Genomic DNA, 23,073 nt, shown 5'->3' with positions numbered 1-23,073 from the left:
CAAGAAAGATGCAACTGTATTTTATCTCTGTTTGCAGTCTTACCAGACTTTGGTGGTCGAGTTTTACATTCTAATTTTTCTTACATCATTTGTATTGTACTAGAACTTTTGGCTCTACTGGGGGCCTGGACCTCCTTAAGATGAAAGCCTGTATCTGTATACAGAAAACACAGACTGATTTTCTCCAGTATAAGACAGTAAATGCATGTAGTTGCTGTTTTATAAACTGCAGGGAGAAATGAATCCATGGAAATTACTGACCCAAGGGCAAAGATTTCATGAATTTTGATTGAAACATTAGGAAAAAAGGAAAGTATTCTGCTTGCTGGAGACTGTATTGACTTCTTCCTTTCTTCTTCCTCTGTACACCAGCCCCATCTCCCATGTGTGTTTTAGTCTTACTGAGACATCCTGGTGCCCAGGGCAGTCCTCTGATGTGCACTGTGTGTGAAAGTGTATTTAAGGTCCTGATCCTTACAGGAATATAAAGAAATTGAGTCTCAGTCCTCTCCCTCCTACTGTAGCGATGCAGTTGGGAAACTATAAATAAACTATAATTTCTTTGGAATTTGCCAAAACAATTACATTAATTGTTTGATTCTAAAGCTTTCACGAGCTGTCTCTGTTCTGTGAGGGTTTGTCTGTTTGGCTTCCCAGCAGTCTTGCTGTGGTGTCCTGAGATCATCTACCTGTTCATCTGTCTGTTTTGAGCTTTCAAGAATTAAAGCAAGTGAGGGGATATGATTCTTCACAGATGGTATTCAACAAAATTGATCATCATTATTTTGTTCACTAAAAATGCAGCATTTTTGGTGCTCTGACTCTGTGACTACTGATGCTACCCTACCACAATGTGTTTGTAGTGCTAATAGCACTAAGGCATTTCGGCAGCATCCAGGCCTCAAAGTTTATATTTCAGAGTTTTTATAATACATGTAGCCAAAAAAATCTCAAAAACCCCAAAACCAGCAAAAAATCCTGCCAAGCAAAAAGAAAAACCCAAACCAACCAAACATAAAAAATCAAACAGAGAAACCAAACAAAAAAAGGAGAGAAGATAAGCAGCTCATTTAGTCTGAACTTACGTAATAGTGATATGACTGTTCTGAAGGGGAAAACCAGTTAGCAGTTATCAAGGACATTGGTTTGTAGTCCTGTTATTTCCCAGTTCACTATCAAAGCCAATTAAGACTCTTTTTGTAATGTGGAGTCTTTTGTATTTTAATGAATTCATCATCAACTACGTATGCCCCAGAGTAACAGTGGTGAGAAAGGGAGTTTCACCATCAAAGTGATTGAAGACTCAATGACTTCATCCCAAGTGAGGCTTCAGCTGTTATTATCCATGGCTCCTTGTTACATGATTCGTTTTCACTGGGTGCTTGTGTGCAAAATAATAATGTGCCAAGGCATTAACCCCCACTTGGAGTGAAGGTGCTGAATATACTGTCACAGGACTTGCTGTGAAGCTTAACTTGATGTTAGTGCTTGTTGAATTCCAGCTAACTTGTTGAGTTACTGATGTTTAGTGAATTACTCTGTATAAATATGTTTTGTATTTGCAGCTTATTGTAAAGTTGATTATCTCCATTTTGGAAACTCCAGGCTTTAGATACAGACAAAGAACAGATTTCTAAGTACTGAAAAGTAGGTTTTGTGTGTTGTCAGCTGGTTGTCTGAGTATTTTATTTAGACTAGGATATTAGGAGATGCTTTTGAAAATGTTTAAGCAGTGTTATTTGCAACTAAACTAATGTCAATTCCAAACTCTTTCTTGTTTTAATTGAGGTATGACTGCTAGCAAAGAAAGCAGCTATAGGCAGTGGTCATCTGTAGAGCAATAGTTCAGCAATGGTTACTATGGCAACCGTAGGTGACCTACATTTTACCAAAAAGTGATCGTGTCTTTTTTTTTTTTAATGGAGAATACCCGTTGACTTCTATTACTATTTTTCATCTTTTACACATTGTTTTACTTTAATAGTATTCTTAGTTTTGAATGATTAGTGTGAAATGGACATAAAAAGTTTTGCAGCACAGATACCATTTTAAATACTACTATTTAAAATTAGTAGAAATTTTTGCCTTTGTTGTCATGCCCAATTGAATGTTCTTAGGAAGAAGGTAACACTATTTAAGTAGTTACAATTGCATAAAAATAATGTATTATTTTTATGCCCACCAGTGTGTGGTTTATAATGGCTTGCAGTAGAAAGACTTGTTGTGAATTTATTGATTTCACTAACATCACAAGTCAGTAGGCCACAGTATGAATAAAGCTGCCCAAACTTCAGACTTTGAACAAGCATCAAAAACGCTTTTGGTTGTAGTAAATTCATCTTGTCATTGCCTTTAAGGAAGTGAGAATTTTCTCAAAAAATGAGACTATTCTGCAGACAGACAGAAGAACAGCTAGGAGAGATGACAAAATGTGACATTTCAGATAAAAAATTGAGTTGGCATTTTAAATATACAGTTCTCACAATGAGATTAACACCGAAGAGGAGGTGCTGGGTCAGAGCATGTGCCCAACAAAGTCATTAAATGTTGTGAATTGTCTAGAATTTTGGCTTGCAGATGAGCCAGGCCTGAATTTTCATAATTTTTTGTTAAAATGGGCTCTTCAAGAAAGGATTTACATTTTTTATTTTATTTTAGTTTTTTCTAATTGGGGTGACTTTGGTAGTGTTTAGATAAACAAAATGTTCTACTTTGAATTGTTTATTGTGCTTTGTAGTGTAAAGAAATCTTTAGTTTCACATAAATGAAGGACAAAGAAATTGACAATAGGGGCTTTTGAGACCAGATTTTATTTTTCATAACTTAATGGATCACTTGCTAATTACTAAAACCCTGTCAAATCCATGAGAGACTATCATGGCATTTTGTGGAACTACTAAGGGCTGAGGTGAATCTATTCAGATCCATCTTTTGCAGTCCTTCCTCACTGTTCCCATGTGCAATATCATATGTATCCTGCAGCTGATAATGGAACCACCTCCCTGTGTCTCCTATATTTTCCATTTTCTCTCTGCCCACGCGTCTTTTGTAGCGTGTTTATTGCTTTGAAGTTTATGCAGCCCACTCAGGTTCATCCATACTGCACAGCATGCTTTGCACCAGCACTTCAGTCATGTGTTATTATATTAGCTATAGACTCATTTGTTTGCATAACTCAGAAAAGAAAATGTTTTTTGTTTGTTACCTTCTTTCCTGCTTCAGAAAGCTGGAGTTGGATGCTCTGTGTCCATCTGTGTACACTCTGATACATGCAAACAGCAGCAGTAGTTGGCATTTTAAAGTAGTATTGGCAAGTAATATTAATTACTTGTGTGAAACAGCCAGTACTAAATGCTTTTGGGAGTTGATGTAGTTTGCCTTTATGGTGCCGAATTTAATTATCACCTACACCTCCTGTATCATGATCAAAAACTTTTTTTCCTCAAAACATTTTGATCTTAAAAATTCTTATGCATCCCTTAAGCAGAATGTCACAATAGCAAGCCTTGCAGCCCTGATTCTCAAAACCATGACTAACACTGTAAGAGCTGTATGCCCAGAGAACTGAGGCCTGTGCTGAAGGAGGAGGTGAAAATCACCCGAGGTCTAACTGGAGTCTGTACCAAAGCTAAGACCAACTAAGTTAGGATTCCTACATTATTTTAAAGCCAGATCACAAGTGTTGGGGGCAGAATGGAAAGGCACAGTGTGCTGGTTTTGGCTGGGGCAGAGTTAGCTTTGTGCACAGCAGCTGGTAGGGGCTGTGTTTTGGGTTGTGCTGAGCACAGGTTGATCACCCAGAGCTGTTTTGTTATTGCTGAGCAGGGCTTGCTCTGAGCCAGGGCCCTTTCTGCTCCTTGTACGGCCGCACTGCAGAGGGGCTGGGGGTGCCTGGGAGGCACAGCTGGGACAGGGACCCCAGCTGACCAAAGGGACATGCCAGACCTCGTGGCATCACGCCCAGCATAGAAAGTGGGGCAAAAAAGAGGAAAGGGGGAGGACATCTGGAGTGCTGGCATTTGTCTTCCCAAGTCACCGTGACCTGTGATGGGGCCCTGCTCTCTTGGAGATGGCTAAGCCTGCCTATCTGTGGGAAGCGGTGAATTAATTCCTTGTTTTGCTCTGCTTGCATGTGTGGCCTTTGCTTTCCCTGTTAAACCCTTGAGTTTTCTTGCTTTTCCCTTTTGATTCTCCTCACAGTCCTGCTGCAGGGGCAGCGGGCGAGTGGCTGCGCAAGGCTTGGCTGCTGGCTGGGGTTAAACCATGGCACAAACAGGCATCTCTGGTGGCAAAGCTGCTGTCACTGCCTTGTGCCATCAGCCCCTTCTCTCTATATGATGACCACAGTTTTGCAGTATGGATTAAATGTTAGTTTGTTTTTAGTTTTGCTTTTCCAAAAACTATATCCAAAAGCATATTTTAGAAAGATATCCAACCTCACTTTAAGGACTTCAACAGATGGCAAGTCTGTCACCTGCCATGGCAAGCAGGATTAATGTTTAATTGTCCTTGCAATTACTGAATTTTGCCCTGCTCAGTGAAATACAGGAAGGTTTTCAGACTCCCTGATGTGTCAGAGCAGAAGTACCTCATGTGTACTAGAAATCAAATGTGCATATTGGCTGTAAGATCATTTATTTTTTATATATAAATATGCTGTTCTGAATTTTTTCACCCTAATATGGTAACCTGGCTTCATTGCAAACAAACACAATTTTCTCTTTATTCTGTGAGTTTGCACGTGGCATCACATAAGTTTTGATAGAAATTCTAAGACTTTGCTGGTATCATTTTAACAGTAATGAGACATGAATTTCATTTTTTTAAAGGACAGATTAAGGAAATGTCTACAGACTGAAAACATGATTTCAGAGGTCTAAAAATCTCCTGAGAGAAACTGGCATTCTTTGAGATCACAAGGTCAGTAGTACAGTAGCAGTTATTCATGTGCATATATCTCTACAGTTACACAAGTCCAATTTCATTTTGTACCATTTGATGGTACAAAACATGATGCTGTATTTTACATCTCTGCAGGGATTTTGATTAGCACTTTTAGAAGAACGTAAGTTTAAAAAAACCCCCCAGTTTTCTAGCTGCACCTTTGTGTTTAAAAATGCTTAAAATTCATGCAGAAACCTATTGGATCAGCATACATCAGCAACTTCCAGTGAGATTTATGCAGGTAAAATGTTCCTAACTTATTGTCTGTATTTTTAAATAAATTATTATTGTGTATTTACATCCTTTGTCACTTGCTTGCAAAAGTATCTGTTGTTTAAAATTTAGGAAAGGGAAACACCAAGTTATCTGAAGAGGTACTTTCAAGGCTTTTGTTTTAATTGTCACATCATGGTGTGATTTATTTTTTCCAGAGACTGGAAGTAAGGGATATGATTTATTCGGCCACAAAGAGCTGGCCAACACATCTCAAGGAGTAAATGTCTTCAGAGAAGTCTGTGTAATCAGTAAAATATTTTAGTAATGCCGCAAAGTAACTTTAAATGCTTGGTAGCAAGAAAACTATGATAGCATCTTTTCTTGGTTAACTAATTCATAATTTCATGTAAGCTTTACTGGGATACTGGAAATGGGTATTTATCTTTTATTTGTTTGTTATTAGAATGTTATTTTTAAATGTTGCATATACTGATGAAGGAAAAATCAGAAAGCATGACTGTAGGTAGCCCTTCTTCTGAAGGGTTTGTTTGATTTAGGAGTTAACCATGATGCAGACATTAAACCTGTCTGGTTTTTGTGGTTCCACGTGTGACAATTTGTCATATTGTTCTGATTTGAGATGTGGAGGAAGGATAGGAGTTCCCACCCCCTCCCCACCTCTCCCTCTGGTACTCAAAGTTGGGTTTCTGGTCTGTGTAGGAGATTAGTTGAAAAGGGTTTCTTTTTCTGGGATTTATTTAGTAAAGAACATAAGTAACCTATCTAATACATGAGATAATAGGAGAAATAAAATGATAAAAGAATAGGCATGTTTTTTATTTTTTGCTCACCTTTGTTTTGTGAAGAGCAATTTTGCTCTATGTGCTCTGTAAATGGCAGGTTAACTGCTGTAGCTAATTCACAGAAATAAGCATATTCCAAAACAAGGTCAAGGTGGGAAATTAATAATTTAACCTCATATAGATGGGATTCTTGAATTTCTCTTTCGCTACAGGGCAGACAAATGATAGAAATGTAAGATGACAAAATTTTGAAGAAACACGTTTTACCCATATCACATGTAAGATGCAGGAATTGCTAGTGGACTGCAATTCTGTTTTGATTTTGTTTGGTTGGTTTTTTGTTGGGCTTTTCTTTATTTTAAATATCCAAATGCAAGGTCCTTGTCCACCATTTATCTTTACACCACAATCTCTAGCTAACAACAAAGGGGGTAAAAAGATTACCTCCAAAACAAAACAAACAGTCCCTCAAACAAAAAAATGAACCAAAATCCTCCTACAGGTCTTGAAATTACTCTGCATTCGCAAGGTCTGAAGAGTGATGAGGATTAAAAATTTACATGTTCAAATCTCAATCCATTGTTTTAAAATGGGCAGAGTGGAGAGACAGCATAAATCACTAATCCAATTGTGCTAGAACAGCTGCCCAGATACTGCAGCCGTGAAATCTGTGCTAGCAACCTGATTAAGTTGTTTTTTAACCACTGTGTCATTTAACTAAGCTCTGTGTAGTATGAGGGTATCTGGATCCAGTGGCTGCTTTAAGACATTTTAGCTCTTGAGGATGAAGCCTGATGAGAGTTCCTGCACAAATGCAGTGTTTGCAGCCTCTCCAGCGGTGCTGGCTTGGGGCTGGATTGTGCACTTGGCACAGGAGAGATGTGAGACATACAGAGATTTACCAAAGGCTATAAATTTCTGAAGGAGACAATCACCACTATCACAAATGCAACAGTTTTCCCATGTCAGGATCTATAAAACTGCAGGACAGCTGAACAGAGGATGTTTCAGGAACAAATGATGGCATAGTCTTATTTTTAAAAAGGACATAATTTAATTTTATGTGATGGTGCCTGCATTTTAATGCATAGCATAATAAAGCCTGAACCCTTTGGCTGAGGTCAGCCTATCTGCTAGTGTCTTCTTTTAGGAGTAGTTAAGCATATAAAGAAAAAATTCTTCTCTTCCCATAAATACTTTCCAGCGGTTAAATTCAAAAGCTTTTAATTAGCAATTGCAATATATAGGAGCTTGGATGATTTCTGTGAGTATAAATTCTCTCATAGCACTTTTTTTCCTAGAAATTATTAATACAGAATAAAAAGATAAAAAAATATGTGTCCTATGTTGCAATTGCTGTAAAATTTATATTGTAGTACTTGAGGTTTGTGTTATAAGTTGTGGCCTGTGGTTTCCTTTCTGAGAGTTTTGCTCAGGTGCCAGTATTAGCTAAAAATAAATATTTACTGAGGATGACAAAATCCACTATGCAGAGAGCAAAATTAATTTGTAGATTTGTATTTCTTATGATGTAAGCTATAGAAATGCACGACTTGTCCATTTCAGGGCTGGGAGACAGTTTAAAAACCCAAAGTAATTCCACTGGAGAAGGTATGTATTATGTAAAGAATAAACACTTTGATAGTATCTCCACCCTTCTGTCTGGTAAGACACAGATTTTGTTGATAGTATGATGTAGTGTTTGAAATGCGACACAGGGAATTCAGAGACTTGCATTCTATCCTCTAGAGTTTCCTTCCTTTGGGAATTTGAAGAATTCATTAAATACATCTGACCAGAGGAGATTAAAGCCCTCTTTCAGCAAGGTGCTTAAGTTGGATTCATGGTTAATCAAAATAATTGTGCTGGGACCATTGGCTTCTAATATTTGTTCTCACTCAAATGGGGCCTTAAAAAATCAACCATGTAAAATGGCAGCAGAATAAGTAGTTAAGGATGCTGGTGAACAATTTCCAAAAAGCATACTATTCACAATATTTTAAGAATCTCTTTCTTTCTACCTCTGTTTCTTCATCACTATCCCTATTATTCTTTTGATTGTTTGAAAAGCATTATAATTCAGTGGTCTGGTTTAGTACTTAAGTAAGTCCTAGACACATTCTTGTTATTTCTAATCCATCAAGAGTACCCAACAGCTCCTTTATTTTCTTTATACCAGTCTAATGAGGTCAGCAAGGTCAGAAGAAACTAGCAAGAAAGGTCAGAGTGGCTTATGCAAGGGTCCTTTTCTGTAGGCTGATATTCAGCCTGCTGGGAATGGGTCTGGCTATAGTATTTGCAATCTGCAGTGAAATAATGACATGAGCAATTTGACAAGTAGGCTTCATTATCCTTTCCCACAAAATGTATTTCCACAACTAGAGCAATTAGTAGGGATTATCTTTGAGAGGAGAAATAAATGGCTTTTAACTGCTTCATGTGTACTAAAATACTACTAGATGCCTTAAATTTTTCCCATGTGGGGAATTTATTTTGTCTTTTAAATTCAAGTGTCAGGATATCACCCTGTATCAGAAGAAACAGTACTTTCCCATCTACTTACTGATCTAACTTAGAGATAGAATCCTGAAGTTCATATCAGACTTTAATTTCCAGACTTGACACTAAAATTTTCCTTCCCCCCCAACCTATTATTGCTGAAAGTGCAAAATGCTTTCTTTAATTGACTTGTTTAATGAAACAGGTTCTCTCTAACTGGTGGTCTTGAAGCAAACCCTTTACTTGTAACCACTAAAAGCCCAGTTAAGGGATGGGTGACAATAAGATATTAGATTAATTTTTTTAAAATTTTATTTTATTTTTTCAAATGGAGAAGTTAGGTATGGAACAGTTAAACTGCTCAAGTCCCACAGAAGTCCTCGTTATAAATGGATTTCCAGATGCAACTGGTCATGCAAACTGATTTCACATCTCTACTGCTAGTCCAGCACTAGCAGCTCAGCAGGTTCTTCCTTTTGCAATCCAGAGAAAAGGTTTGAAATACAACCATTAGTTAAAGTATTAATAACACCTGTATACTGAAAATAAGAATAGTGTAGTGTTTAATAAGTGCTTGGCATCCTATTTGTCACCAGTTTTTGTTCGTACTGCTCAATTGTATGCAGTCTGGCTATGGCTTGAGAGTCCTCATTGGTTACCCATTGTCTAGTAAAAATTCCTCTGCATTTTATTTGACATTTATTATGTGGGCATCTCGCCTTTTGGATTATTTTCTGAAGATTTGACTTAGGCTGGTGACTGGGTGTTGGCTGGAGACCATAGTGTTGGATATCACTGGCAGATTGACCTTATTTGTATGCGTGGAACAGAACAATAGATGTGCAGACAGGCAGGAATTTTCATTTCTGGTTCAGGTTGTATTTGACTCAGCTGTCAGCTTGTCTAGTGTTTGGGTTTTGGTATTTCCCACACCCATTGATAGTAGTCTGAAGTCACTGGTATATTTTCACCAAATTCTCTGCTTTTTTGTAGCAGAGTGAAACCTTTCAAATCCTGCACTTCTTGCTCAGTGCACTTTGTGAATTTTGACACTGCATTTGCTGGAGGGTTGGGATGAAAGGGAATTCCTTTTTATTGCTTTTTCTTTTTTAATGGATAGAGTAATGTTCCTAGCATAAATTGGTCATCACTGCTACAGTATGGTATTTCTGGTATTCTCATTCAATTAATTTTTCTCTGTCATTCATTTACTTTAGGACCCATATGCCTTATTTTTAGTACATATTTATTAGATAAAAATATATTTCTTAGATTGCAAAATAAACATTTTGGCCTCATCTTTCACAGTTCATCTTCAAGAATTTACTATATATCATCTTCTGAAATGTTGGTTTGCCTGTGCTTTTTCCCACTCTTGGTTCTTTTATTCTTTTAATTCAGTTTATTTTTGAAAAGTCACTTTATTCCTTCCATATCTTACAACTTCCTATAAAATTATATTTTTAGTGGCCTTTTCATTCCCATCTATACTTTTTCTGGTTAATCTAAAAAAAAAGAAAAAGCTTATCTATAATGTCTGTGCTAACAACATATGTATCCTTCTCAGATTTTTACTGTAAGATTGTTTTCCAGTAAGTACTTTGTCTCTCCTCCAACACAGTTGACTGAACTCAGCTGTGAAGCAAGAGAAAAATCATATGCAAACTTTTTAGCAATTTCCATCTCAATATCACAAAATCCTGGCCTTAAAAAAAATGCATTCTTGCTGTATTGCTTTATCTCAGTATTTCTTTAAAAGTGACGTTACTTTGACTTGCTGATGCATCTATTTGTATTCCCATTAGCATCACTTTTTAGTGTCATAAATGTGCCTTCTTTATCTCTGCCTCTTGAAACACAGGCAAGTTTTTGGTCTTTTCCTGTCTACTTACCAGTCAGGGTTCACTAATATTGGTAACTTTAAAAATTTTTGAATCCCATGCTGTTTCAAATGTTTTGGAGCAGTTCCTGCAAATGTATTTATTGTTTTTTAAAATCTCTTTTAAAACTTGCCCTCGTCATTATGTGTATAAAATTGTCAGTTGTCATGCAAAAATAACTGTTACAAGATGACAAGTGGTAGCTCTTTGTTTTCTCTGCAATGTCTTTGAATCCTTTGCTGCTTCCTGCTTGACATTTAAGATACTTAGCTTCTAAGATTATATATCAGGCTATATATAGCTTTTAAGGCTGTAAATGCTGTCATTATTGTGGTATACTAATTTAAGGCATCAGGCGAGGTTTGTGGGGAAATTAGCATTTTTTAATTAGATTAGCTTCTACAGCTAGAAAAGTAGGCAGGCTTTTGTGTCTCTGACCCCTTTCTCATGTCCTCAAAGGGTTTGATTTTCCTACTCATCTCAGTTTGTCTACTTCAAGATACTGCTGTTCTCTTCAAACTGCCTGTGTCATTGCTTGGCACACTGAATGTCACGACAAGGCTGGCAGTTGCTGATCTGGGTCTGTTCCTGTGTGATTATCATCATAAAGCAATTTTTGAGTTGTTTGCAATTTTGCAACTACAGGAAAGAGTAGGAAGATCAGCATAGAGCATGTACCAATTTGCTGTTGTAAGTATGTAGCAAGCTAAATGTGACAGCTTTTCAGGAATTCTCACAGTGCTGGAGATAATAGGAAAAGCTGCAGGATACACGCTGCACAGTTATGAACTCATTGCCATTGTAAATGACACAGAATATGTTTCCTGAATGTAAATGGGCCACTCCTGTCTCTCAATCCAAGACATCCAGGGCAGTGAGAATATCTTTTGATCTGAAAAAGTAGAACATTTGGCACGGCAAAGCTTTGTATTTCTTGAAACCTTAAATGACTGAAGTCTGCATTTGCAATCCTGTATCCTAGAGCCTATGTAAGTGGACATAGGGCAGGAGAGCAATTCCAGGCTGGCAGCTAGAACAGTGCTAGTGTCACTGAAATCTGCCCACCCCAGAAGATGGAAAGAGAGAGCCAAGGATCTTGCCTTCCTGCTCTTCACTCACAAAGCTAGTGAGCTCCCCTATGAGCTTGGAGCTGTTGATGTGGTAGAAGGCTGTTAACAGCAAATGACAGCTGGTGCTGTCAGCTTGCACCTTTGCTGTGACCTGGAAGGTCAAAACAGACACACTGACTACACTATTTCTAAATATCTGACAAGTCTAGTATTATCTCAACTTAATATAGCAGAAATAAACATGGTCCTCATGTTCCTGAAAGGGAAAATATTATGATGGAAACAATATTATCCTCAGTGCCTAAAGATGTTAGGCCAAAAGAATTAATCCTTTTGAGTAGTCAGAATCATTGCAGGGATGCCAAAAACCACACTGAGTTGGTAATTGCTTCTTTTCTGCAACACAGAAAACTGTCAGATGATGCAACTTTGTATCAGGTGATATCAGCCATCCCTGCGGTTTTGTCTGTGCCATAAATTGATGATCCTAATGCAAAGTATTTGAATGTAATCCTGGTTGAAAGTCTAATTTATTTTTTAAGATGTTCACAGGAAAATATGTTGAATAATGATTTTAAAAGGGGGAAAAAGTTCCTCCTCTGCAAGTGCACCAACACAAGAGACTGCAGTCTTTAGGGACTGTAGTCTGACATCCTCAACCCTTGGGTATTGTACTGCTGTCAGGGTGATAAGTGTGTCTACTTAATATTGTGAACAAAAAATCTAACCGAAATATTAAGTTCTCCAGCTGGTAGGTTTCAAGTAGTTTAATTTAAAAAAAAATCATGATGGTATCTGAAATGCTGAAATCTTGAAAGATATTTGAGCTATAAAAATGGCCTAATTAAAGTCATTATTTGGTTCTCTTCCCATTTAGGTAGAAGTCTTATATGAAACAGTCACTCCATAACTACTTCTACAAAAGAACTTCCAAACTTGATCATGTTGCAGAAATGTTGATCCTTGAATAATTTCAGGACATGTAGCTACTACACTTAACCCTTTAAGCTCTTGGAAAATGAGACCAAAAGCACAGTGTTTTGAACTTTGAACATCAGCTGAAAACAGTGTTATCAATTTAAAAATCAGTCCATTTTGGTCTCTGAAGTTTTACGAGAGCATTCCTGGCACTGTCACTGATTTGCTAATATGAAGGTGGATATTTAAATACTGCTATCCATCTTCTTCCTATACGAAGGAAATGCCAGTCAGTGTTCCTTAGAAAGCATATTTCTGAATTGGACTGGCTTATTTTCGTAGTAAAGGTTGGAAGGGACCTTAAAGATCATCTAATTCAAAGCCCTGTGCCATGGACAGGGATGTTACCCACTTAGATTGCTCAAAGCCCTATCCAACCTGACCTTGAACACTTTCAAGGTGGGGACACCCACAAGTTCTCTGGGCAGCCTGTTCTAGTGCCTCACTACCCTCTGACTAAAGCATTTCTTCCTAATGTCTAATCTAAATCTCCTCTGTTCTAGTTTAAAGCAGTCCCCCTTGCCTTGTCACTGTCTGACCATGTGAAAAATGACCCTCTCTCTTTTAAGTACTGGATGGCCTCAATGAGATCTTCCTGAAGTCCTCTCATCTCCAGGCTGAACAGCCCCAGCTCCCTCAGCCTGTCCTCCCAGGAGATGCCCTCCAGCCCTCTGATGATCTTTGTGGCCCTTCTCAGGACTGCCCTAACAGGTCTGTGTCTTGCCTGTGCTGAGCACCCAGGGCTGGCCTCAGTTCCACACATGGACTCTTCTGACAGTGGAGGGGCAGGATCAGCTCTTTGACCTGCTGGCCACCCCTCTTTGGGTGCACTTGGATTTCTGGGCTGTGAAGGCATACCGCTGGCTCATGTACTTTCTGAAACCTCAGAATGTTGCAATGGCATAGTAAAAACATTGCTGTAAAAGTACAGCAGTTCAGCTTTTAACTTGATGGAAATTATATATATATATGCAAGGAAAATTGTTTTGGATGCTAAAGTATATGAAAAGATCTTTCATTTAATTTCTTCAACAGTGATGTTAGGGCAAGTCAAATCATGTTTTTAGGGTAGGAGAAGGGAAATTACCTGCAAAAGACTTTTACTTTATTGATGTAGGCTGCTGCCATGCAATATTTGGGGGAGGTGGGTCTGGACAGGAATTGTGTTGTGTTGTGCTGGTAGAGAAAACTCAGCATAAGCAATAAAGTTCTCATTGCTGTGCTGATGTTATCACTGGTGCTGGTAGACTAACAAAGAAGTAAATAAAGATTATTTTCAGGCTCTCCTGCATACACAAGAAATCAATGCTGGCCAAATGGAAATGGACAGAATTATTAAAGTAGAATCAGCTTCTATTCTTTAAAGGTTATTTGAAACAGCAAAAAGTACCTTGCAACTCAGAATGCAGTGTTTTTTCAAGCTTTAATTGATTGTGTTGTATGTGGGATGTACAAAGGTGGGAAGAAATGTTGTAGCAGATTCACTTCCTGTGGAATGAGATCCTAAGCTGATGTTCAGCAATTCTAGGCAGGCACATTTTATTTTAGACTTTAGATATCTTCCTGTCTATTGAAAAGATTGAAAGTCCACTATGTAGCATTATGTATTTTATCCTAAGTAGTACGTTGAAAATGCCCTGTGCTTTAAGTTGGAATGCTTCATAAACTAACTACTGTAAAATGTAACAACCTCTTCACATTGCTGCTTAGATATGTCTGTGTTTCTGGTGTATTTTCACATCTGTCTCCACTCAAAATACTTGTTTTTATGGTAGATGGGAACAAATTTGAAGATTGTAGCAATAAAAAAATACATCTTTCTGTGGAAAACAAAAACTGAAGTGCTTTCTGCTTCACTGTGGAAGCTGAGGAAACAGGGAATGAGGGACTGTTTCTCAGTTAGCAACAGTGGTGCTTTGGGAAAGTCTGTAGATGACTAGTCCAGGAAAGAAAGACAGTCTGCTTCCATCTGGATTTTTTTCCTGTTCCAATTGCATTGACTCAGTAAACTTCTTTTTGGTTCACTATGGTACGTAAAATGGAACTAGAAGAACAAACAGTTGCAGAGAGAAAATACTGGCTATCATGCTTGCTTCAAATATCTCCTAATTTATTTATTTTAAACTTTTTATGGTCAACAGCCAAGTGAATTTTTTGAGTTGGAAAATGATACTATGAGAAAAGGTGTGCTTAGTGACCAAGCAAGGAAAAGGGATGGAGTAAGAAGTATTTCAGTTAATTATAAACCAAAAGGCACCTTTGTTTATTCTGCTCATGTCTTACAATTTCTAACCACATCAAGTGTACTGTGTAGTTCTGAATTACTTCTCAGCATGGATCATGTTGGAATGTCTGAGGTGTCATGGAAACTGGATGGAGAAAAGCTGGCTTATGAAGCCATACCAGACAGCACAGACAATTTATTTTCAGGTATATGCCTTCTTCTCTCTTTTTTTTTTCCTTTTTTCTGAGAGAATGGCCACTTTGCTCTTTCAAATAAAACTTACTTCATTTGGAACGATGGCTGCACCAAGCATTACATTATTTATTTGCTTTGAATATTCACATCATCTAAAGAAACAGCAGTCAAGAGATTCTTTTGCTACTTGGCTATACACCTCTCAGTACAGTAGTTTGCCTGCCAAACTTAGCATTTCTTTGATTTTGATAGTTAACTATCAGTTTTGAGAAAGATTGTGAAAGGAAAAAGAAACTCTGTGTGTTTACTGCAGAGGAATATTTTTGTTTGTGTAGAGTAACTCTTCTAAAGCATAGTATTTTTCAGCACTGTTTTCTGAAAGGAAGTGTGCTCTCCTCTGGGATATCAGCCTAGAAGAGGTTAATTTTATCTTGGAAAAATGTATCTTATGTAAGATGTAGCAAGAATGTATAATTAAAAATAGAGTTTTCAGGACTTGTGCTAAAAATCGTTGGGGATATGCTGTGCTATATGCCACAGTATGTGTAAAGAGAATTAATTTTTACTCTGTGCCAGTTTTTTACCCCACGATTTAAAAGGTTGCCTCTGGTCAAGCAGATATTAAGAGTGAGAAAAAAAGCAAACTATAGATGGTGTCCTTTAAATTGGCATGGCAGGGTAAGGGTGCCAGAAGCAGGAGTGAAGGACAGCAATGGCAGCCTTACACTGAGGTGCCAGGAGTCACTGTGTGGAGTTTGGTGATGGATTGCTAGAGTGGCAGAAATCAGAGCAGCTGCTCACAGGCCTGCCCCTCACTTGTAAGCTGCTTTCTCCATCCTGTCTGATGATCTGAGGATATCACCTTTCAAATAGATTTTGTCTATTTCCATTCACTTCACTAACTAGACTCTTATTTCAAAACATGGTTGTATTTCTTTGTTGAGAATGCCATTTATGAATGAGTAATATTTTCATATTTATGCAGTTCAGGAACCCAAAGAATGTCATTCCTCCTGTCATGTCAGGCTATGGAAATCTGTCAAGCCCTAGTATTTGGAACTGAACAGTCAACGTGGCACTGCTTGAAGATTGTTTAGCTGTGACTGATCTAGAGAAAGCTAGACATTTGGGGCCAGGGACAGGAAATTTATTTGATTAAATTACATTTGGGCTAGAAAGAAATATGTAGAATTTATACTTTAGATTATCCCACCCAAGTGTTAGTGACTGTAGCTTTACATTAATTAATATTACACAATTTTCCCTTAGGTGAGCATTTTTAGTCTGTAGAACTTCTGCAATGGCATAATTCCACGGGAAGTTTTCAGCTATGCCTTGTCCTGAATTCAATTTAGAGGAGTTTGCATGGGCAAGGTTTATAGATCTTACCAAAGAAGCCACCACAAATCATCCATTTCCATGCCTGAAAGCCAGTGCTGAGGCATTTAGAGCTGCTGTTGTTGCTGCTGTAGCTCATAAATTACAAGCCATGGCATATGAACCATGTTGTTTGTAAGAGCTGGAGTAGAGCATGCATGGTCCACTGAATACATTTTCTAAATCCTGGGCTTCAAATATTTTTTTGTCACTAGAAGAATGTAAAAGTTTCAGCATAACCCTCTGTTTACTTAACTGGTATGGAAGTTAGTACATTTCTGGGGTACTTGAAGAAACCAGACCTCTTGCATTTTATTGCAAGGTACAGATTCCAACCTTTAGAATAACAAGGCACTGAGTGGTGCAAGTTGTCCCTTTTTTGTTTCATGAAATTGAGCAGCGCTCTTCCCAAAAGATTGATTCTTGGTGATTCATCCAACCATAATACAGGATCCTGAACAGCTGATTAAGTTTGATACCCAATGAAGTAATCTAGTTGTATTAGGTGGAAATAATTTGAAGTTCAAATCATGGGCTTAGTCTGGTTTGTGATACATGGCTGAATGTGGGTTATTGTGGGTCTTTGGGTTTTTGTTTGGGGTTTTTTATTTGTTTTTAAATTCTGTCCAAGATATGTATTTCATTGCATATAACCTTTATAAAAGTACTCAAGTCTAAATGCATATAGAGTAAAATAAACCAAGATTTATAAAATCATTACTTATTAATGATGGTGATTACTCAGAGTCCAAATTTCCTTAACAAGTTCACTTTTACTGTAGCTTCTGTGAAATGAGATAGCATAAGAATGTTCCTGTTAATTTTCTTACAAAGTAGATGTGGGATCTGACAGTTTACCTATATTTACAGATTGTCAGAAGGTTCTTGATTTGTTTCCATTTGGATTCACAAAGAACCTTTTATTTAAGAAAAAAGAGCCCTTGCTTACCTTGACTGCCATGGGAGACCCTGAGTGGGAGACACTGCTAAGCATTTGTATTCTCCCACTGTTGTTTCAAGGGGAGGTGAATTTGGATTCTCCTGAAGAAATCCTGGCTGTTACAGGAGTGGTATCAGGAAGTATTGTCTCATTTGAACCTCTTCCTTCTGTGGAGTGACAAGGGAGGCCTAGGTTTTGGCTCCTGTGAATCTCCTGGGTGATCCATAATCCCTTTTGTGGTGGCAGAAATGCCCTTCCTCAATAGTATGTCTGGGCAGAAATTCAGCAGTGAGGCTCTGACAAAGACTTCCTTCTATTTAGTAACTCTGTGAGAAGAGAGGACGGGATGGGATGGAATATAATTTAGCTACCTAAAAATGTCAAGTTATATTTAGGAAATTCAAAATTCCACTATGGAGGATTGAAGCTTCCTTCCCTCCCCCCACCAACCTTGAAGAAGTGATTAACCGAGGGTGCCTCTCAGCATGGAGACTGCTTGCTGCTATTGTCTCCTGCAGAAACAACTCTTTGCTGCTAACTGGTTTAACTGTATCATGTCCTTGAACATGTTTTCCTCTAACCACCTTTGAGGATCTGAGGACTGTTCCATGGTATATAACAACATACAGAGAAAAATGTGACAATAGTACTCTCTTCCTGACCAATTTTTTTTCTTTCCATCTGTCAAACATTTGAGTTTTCTTTTTTCTCCTAGTGCCACTGCAGCAAAAATGCCTGCCTTTTGTTTATGTCTTCCTACATGAGCATTGTGACATCATCAGTGGTATCGCCAGGGGAAAAAAATATGCATAGCTGTAGCTAAACCAGCTGCTCGTTAGCAATCTTTCTAGTCTGCTTTCATTTCTTCTCATTAATGTACACACAAGAGTGTTTCCTGCCTAAGAGACATGGAAGGTTCTCAGCCACAAAACATCTGCTCAGTCCTTGTCTTTGGATAGATGAAAATGGTAGCACTTCAGAATACACTCACTCTTGATAATGGCATTTTTAAAAAACTGAAATGAATGTGAGAGTGTAGAAGATACTCATTACTGGATTTAGTTGTAGGTAATTCTGAATTCTTTGCTAACCATCTTGTATAATTCAGTGTAATCAGAGACTGCATATCAACTGTTACAAAACCATAATAATACAAACCGAGCGAGATGGCAAGAACAATAAAGAAATGAGTTTTGTCATTGATTTGCATGACGACACGGTAAGGCGAATGAATCTGTTAGTCATGCTTGTCCCTTCTTCCATGCAAATCAGCAGCAAAACTTCCACTGACTTTGATAGGACCAGAATAATGCCAACCATGAGCTACAAGCTGTCATTTATTCTAATGAGAGAGATCTCAAATAGAATAAGGAGGTATTTCATTTGTGGAATGTTAATGAGAAAACAGTTTCTTTTGCTATCTCATGTTATCAAAATGCTCTGAATTATTCTAGAGATAATTGACTGTTTTGTAGAATAGCTGCATCTTTGCAATGTTAATATTATGGATAATTGTGTGTTCGGTACGAGTTTTCAAGACGGAGGAGAGATGTTCATTTATCATCACTAGCTGTTTGTAGAAAGCTAGCTTTAAATTAGAATACTCAGGAAATTCACTCTGCAGTAGGAATCAAGCTATCTCCAGATATTCTAGCATGGAACCCAGATACAGATAATGGATCAGTGAAAAAAATAATTAATATTTATCTTTTTCTGTAAAGGCTTTTGTAATTTGAATCTAGATATTCACTCTAATATGTAATACTCAGGTAAATATTAAGTTTTTAAGCATTATAAAATGTTATTTAAACTAATAATTTTTGTTTAAAATAAACAAAAAAACCCAAGTCAACCAACCAAATGCACACATGCACACACATGTAACAAACCCCAGAGCATCACCAACTATTACCAGGAAGAGATTAGACTTCACTGTATTACATAATTTGTCATTTGGATTTGAGAGTAATCCCTGCCCAAATGGCCAATTCTTATTCACCTGAGTAGCCTCAGTGAAGCCAGCAAAACTCATTTTAAGACCAAAGATTACACAATAATGCCCTTGACTGATGAGACAAATGTAAATTAAGGGGCTGTTTTTTAGGTATAATTTTTCATTTGGAAGCTTGTCCTCCACATAAAGGATAAACACTGGCAGATTAAGTGTTGGCAAAATATTACCTCTTCAGAATATTAATTTCAGTGTGTACTGTGTGCAGAGCGATGCAGACAATACATGGCTTGTGCCACTCCCCACAAGAAAAAATTACTTGTAACAAATCTCTTGAATTTCTTCTTGGACCAGCGTTACAGTGGGAATTATAATAATAATTAAAAAAAAAAAAAGTTCAGGGGATTTCCGTAACAACTGCTATCTTAATGAACTAAAGAAGCCTTAGAATTTGTTATTCCTTCCTCATAGTAGACCTCAGCTGATAAAAATATCCGTAGCCGGTGAAATCAGTGGCATGCCTGGCTTTCTCAGACAAAACTCCCATGTGATCACACAGGCAGCCTCAGTGAGCCCGAAGCTGCTCAGCAAGCAGTAGGTAATGAGTCTTTGTGCAGAGTGAAGCTCTTGTGGCTGAACAATAAAGCATATGGTACCAGCAATAAAACACAGTGCTGGGAAATTTAAGAAGATTCTGCTGGAAGTGGGAAGACAGTGAATATGTCAAACGTTATAAAATGACGATCAATCTGGTTTGGGTCCTAATTAATAAAAACAGTGCATGGATTGGAAAAACAACAATTTGAACAGGTCAGTTTTTTTATAGATTCTTCACACACTTCAATGTTTTAAATATAAATGGGGTTTTTGCTATTTCTTTATTGTTAATAAAGCCAGCTTTTTTTCATTTTGTACGGCGGGATTGGAAGGATGCACATCCGTCTGATACCAAGCTAAATAAATTGTGTAAGTTCTGTGATCAAATTCATTGTAAAAATGTTTTTACCATTATTCCTATGCAATTCAAACTTCAATTGTGCATGAAAAATGGGATAGCAAGTAAAATTAAATTTATGCTAGATGGATCATTTACCAATATCATAAAATATTTAGTAACAACAATCTATTACTCTGCTATGTATTCGAGACTAATTCTTTCTCAGTAGGAGATCTGTAGTGTTTGTGTTTGGTTAAACATAATAGAACATTAGAGCATATCTTACAGTGCACTTACATGGGTTTTTTTCCTCCACATTCTCCTTGGAAAATTTTGGAACTGGTGTTTTGTCTTATTTTTAATGCAATTGTAGACATTCGGGAGTGATACATTATAACCCTCCGCATGCATTTCACTCTAATGTTAAAGCAAAATATGTTATTATTTTTCGAGCAAGTAATTATTTCTCATAGTAGTTCTTAGTTAATTATTCATAATTATTTTGATTTTTGAAAACTGCTCCTAAAGATTTCTGTGGCCTGTGTTTTTCTTAAAGAGAATAGATAAGCAATTTCTTGGTGATTTCACATAATATAGAAATTAATAATGTAAAAGTTTTATTCCTTAAATCTTTTTACAGTATTGGGTTTGGGGGTTTTTTTCCTTTATTTTCTGAATGCTGAAGGTCGTAAATTGGATGTGCTGATTTTTGGGGAGTATTTTAGCAGGAAGGAGATGGAGCCCTTGAAAAGCGATTGGGGAAATAAAGAAACAAAACTCGAAATATAGAGAACAGTATCTCTTTTCATGTGCACTTATGATTCCAAGGGAGAAGGGTGCTTTATAACAGCCCGTTTATGCTGTGGCCGTGGCCGTGCGGACGGCGCAGGGCCCGGCGCGCTGCGCTCGCGGTCCGTCCGTGCCGGTTCGCTTTGTGCGGGCACGGCGGAGCCCGCGCGGCCCGCCCTCGGTAATTAAAGAAAGGGAGAGGGGAAGGGAGCCCGGGCTGCGGCTGCAGAGCCGGGGGCGGGGGCAGCGGCTCTCCCCGGGAACCGCCGTGCCGGGCGGGCGGCGCTGGCCCGGTCCGGGGCGGGGGGCGCGGGCGCTGCCGCCCGGGGCGAGGGGCGGGGGGCCGTGCCCAGCATGCCCTGCGGCGGGGCGGGGCCGGGCCATGCAAATGCGGGGGCGGGGCCGCGGCGCGCGGAGGGCGCGGGCCGGTACGGCGGGCGCGGGCCGGGCGGCGGAGCCGCGGGCGCTCCGGCCCCTCCGCGGCAGCGGCCGGACCCGGGAGCAGGCGGGGCCCGGCTGCCTCCGCCGCTGCCCGCGCTCCTGCCCGCGCTGCGGGCGGGGCCGGGACCGCGCGGCCCGCGCGCTTCGGCCGTCGGAAATGTGCTGTGGCTTACAGGGCATCATTTTCCATTCGCAAACATTGCTGATACCTAAGCGAAGGTGCTTTGCAGTCCCTGCTTTAAAACGGTTCTCCTGTAAAAGGTAATTTTATATTGCAATCCTGATGCAGCTTGGCATCTCAGAACGCAGGCCTGTTCGTGTTTTAGACAATAGATTAGAAAAGATATGTAAAAGTACTTTTTCACCGTACTTATGTGCAGCTATTAATTTATTTTACAGAGAACCCTGGTAATATCGCAGTAACACGTGCAGTATGTACCATAAGATTGGATGAGATAACACTGAACATGGCACTCTATGCTAATTTAAATTGAGAAAATACAGCAATATGCAGTCATACAATTATCATATAATTACTATATTTGTCTAAAATGAGTATGGTGGATTTTAAATTTAAATTTAAGAGTTGGTTAGGTACTTACAGTAAGTGCATACAGAGATAAAATTAACAGTGTGCAGTAAAATAACAATAAGCGTCTCTACAGAACAACATTCCCACTGTTACAATGGAATCACAACTTTGAAATACACCTGTCTTGTCTATTTTTATGGGAAAGAAACAATAAAGCAAAGGTTTTTTTCTGTGGATTAGGCTCTTCATATTCTAAAAAATTCCCAGTGCCAAGTTTTTTAAGAAAGCTTAAAGAACAAATTCCTGAAGCAAAAAGGTGTTCTGTGTTGCTACCAAGTTATGGTAATTTTAAGACATACTTTTCTTTACCCAATCTCTAAACTCTATTGAAAGTGTGATTATGTAAACATTTTATGCTGCGATTTGAATGGTGGCTGTTGAGTCTCTTTTAGAATCATAAATAGAACCAAATCTTTATGTACGTATCAGGCATTTTGAAGACAGAGATGTGATTTTGATCTCTCATGTTACTGGAGTTTTGTGTTAATTACACTGTCTTAATTTATTTTTGGATCTGAGGAGCCCAAATCTGGTGTGCAATGTTTTGGTTTGAGGATGCAGTGTTTGCTGTATATCTTAGGTTTTGGTCTGCATTGTTTACCAGAAAGAGGAATTTGCATTTATTGTGAAATGTCTTGCTTTAGACAGATGCAGTAGTTGACTTAATGAAGTTTAAGTTAAATATAAATTGAAGACTTGTAAGTCATGGTTTAGCGTACACAGTGGCAAATGTTTGGAAACTTAATTCCAAAGCTTAAATATTTACCCTGAGATAGCAACAAATGATTGTCTCATCTAAAACTTTTGTTTGCTCTTAAAATGTACTTCTAGTAACTGAACCTTGAAGTTTAGAGATGTTTTCTCTTTGAACATGCAGGTGGAAAGTCAGGTTGAAGCAAGGCAGCTGTCATATATTGCTGCATTGGTAAAGATGTCTTAAAGATAAATTTACATGCAGTCTGTCAGTATCTCTTTTTGCTTTTGCTCTGAGCCAGACATGATGCTGAGAAAAAATGGATTATGGATGTGCCCTTTTCTCAATGAAATATCCCCAAACACATCACATCTTTAGAATGCTGATACCACTTAAAGTCCTACCAGTGAGTTTTGATCACTGTTGCTTCATTGCTCTTTTATAGGCTTTTTTGACCCTGGAACAGGGATTGAGTGTAGATAAAAGACAGATACGACTCATCTACAAATGTACAGAAGATGAAAATATTTACTAGGTTAAAAC

The 23,073-nt window shown here is 38.3% G+C and overlaps 1 protein-coding gene across 6 annotated transcripts in view; it reads left to right on the top strand.

Moving 5' to 3' along the window:
• The window catches only part of CSRNP3 (cysteine and serine rich nuclear protein 3), a 97,459-nt gene that overhangs the window by 36,298 nt on the left and 38,088 nt on the right, over positions 1–23,073 (top strand). The window contains exon 1 of one of the 6 annotated variants that reach the window (XR_012581983.1): positions 19,629–19,887. The exons of 4 other annotated variants lie outside the window; for them this stretch is intronic. The gene's annotated coding sequence lies outside the window, so the exon portion shown is untranslated. Of the gene's footprint in view, positions 1–19,628; positions 19,888–21,207; positions 21,506–23,073 lie in introns of those variants that run through there. One more of the 6 variants, XR_012581984.1, reaches the window with a different exon arrangement.

The sequence above is a fragment of the Zonotrichia albicollis genome, chromosome 10 (genome assembly GCF_047830755.1).
Source record: "Zonotrichia albicollis isolate bZonAlb1 chromosome 10, bZonAlb1.hap1, whole genome shotgun sequence".
Taxonomy (NCBI): Eukaryota; Metazoa; Chordata; class Aves; order Passeriformes; family Passerellidae; genus Zonotrichia; species Zonotrichia albicollis.
Note: the sequence above shows the minus strand (reverse complement) of the source record. Positions and strands in the feature narration are given on the sequence as shown.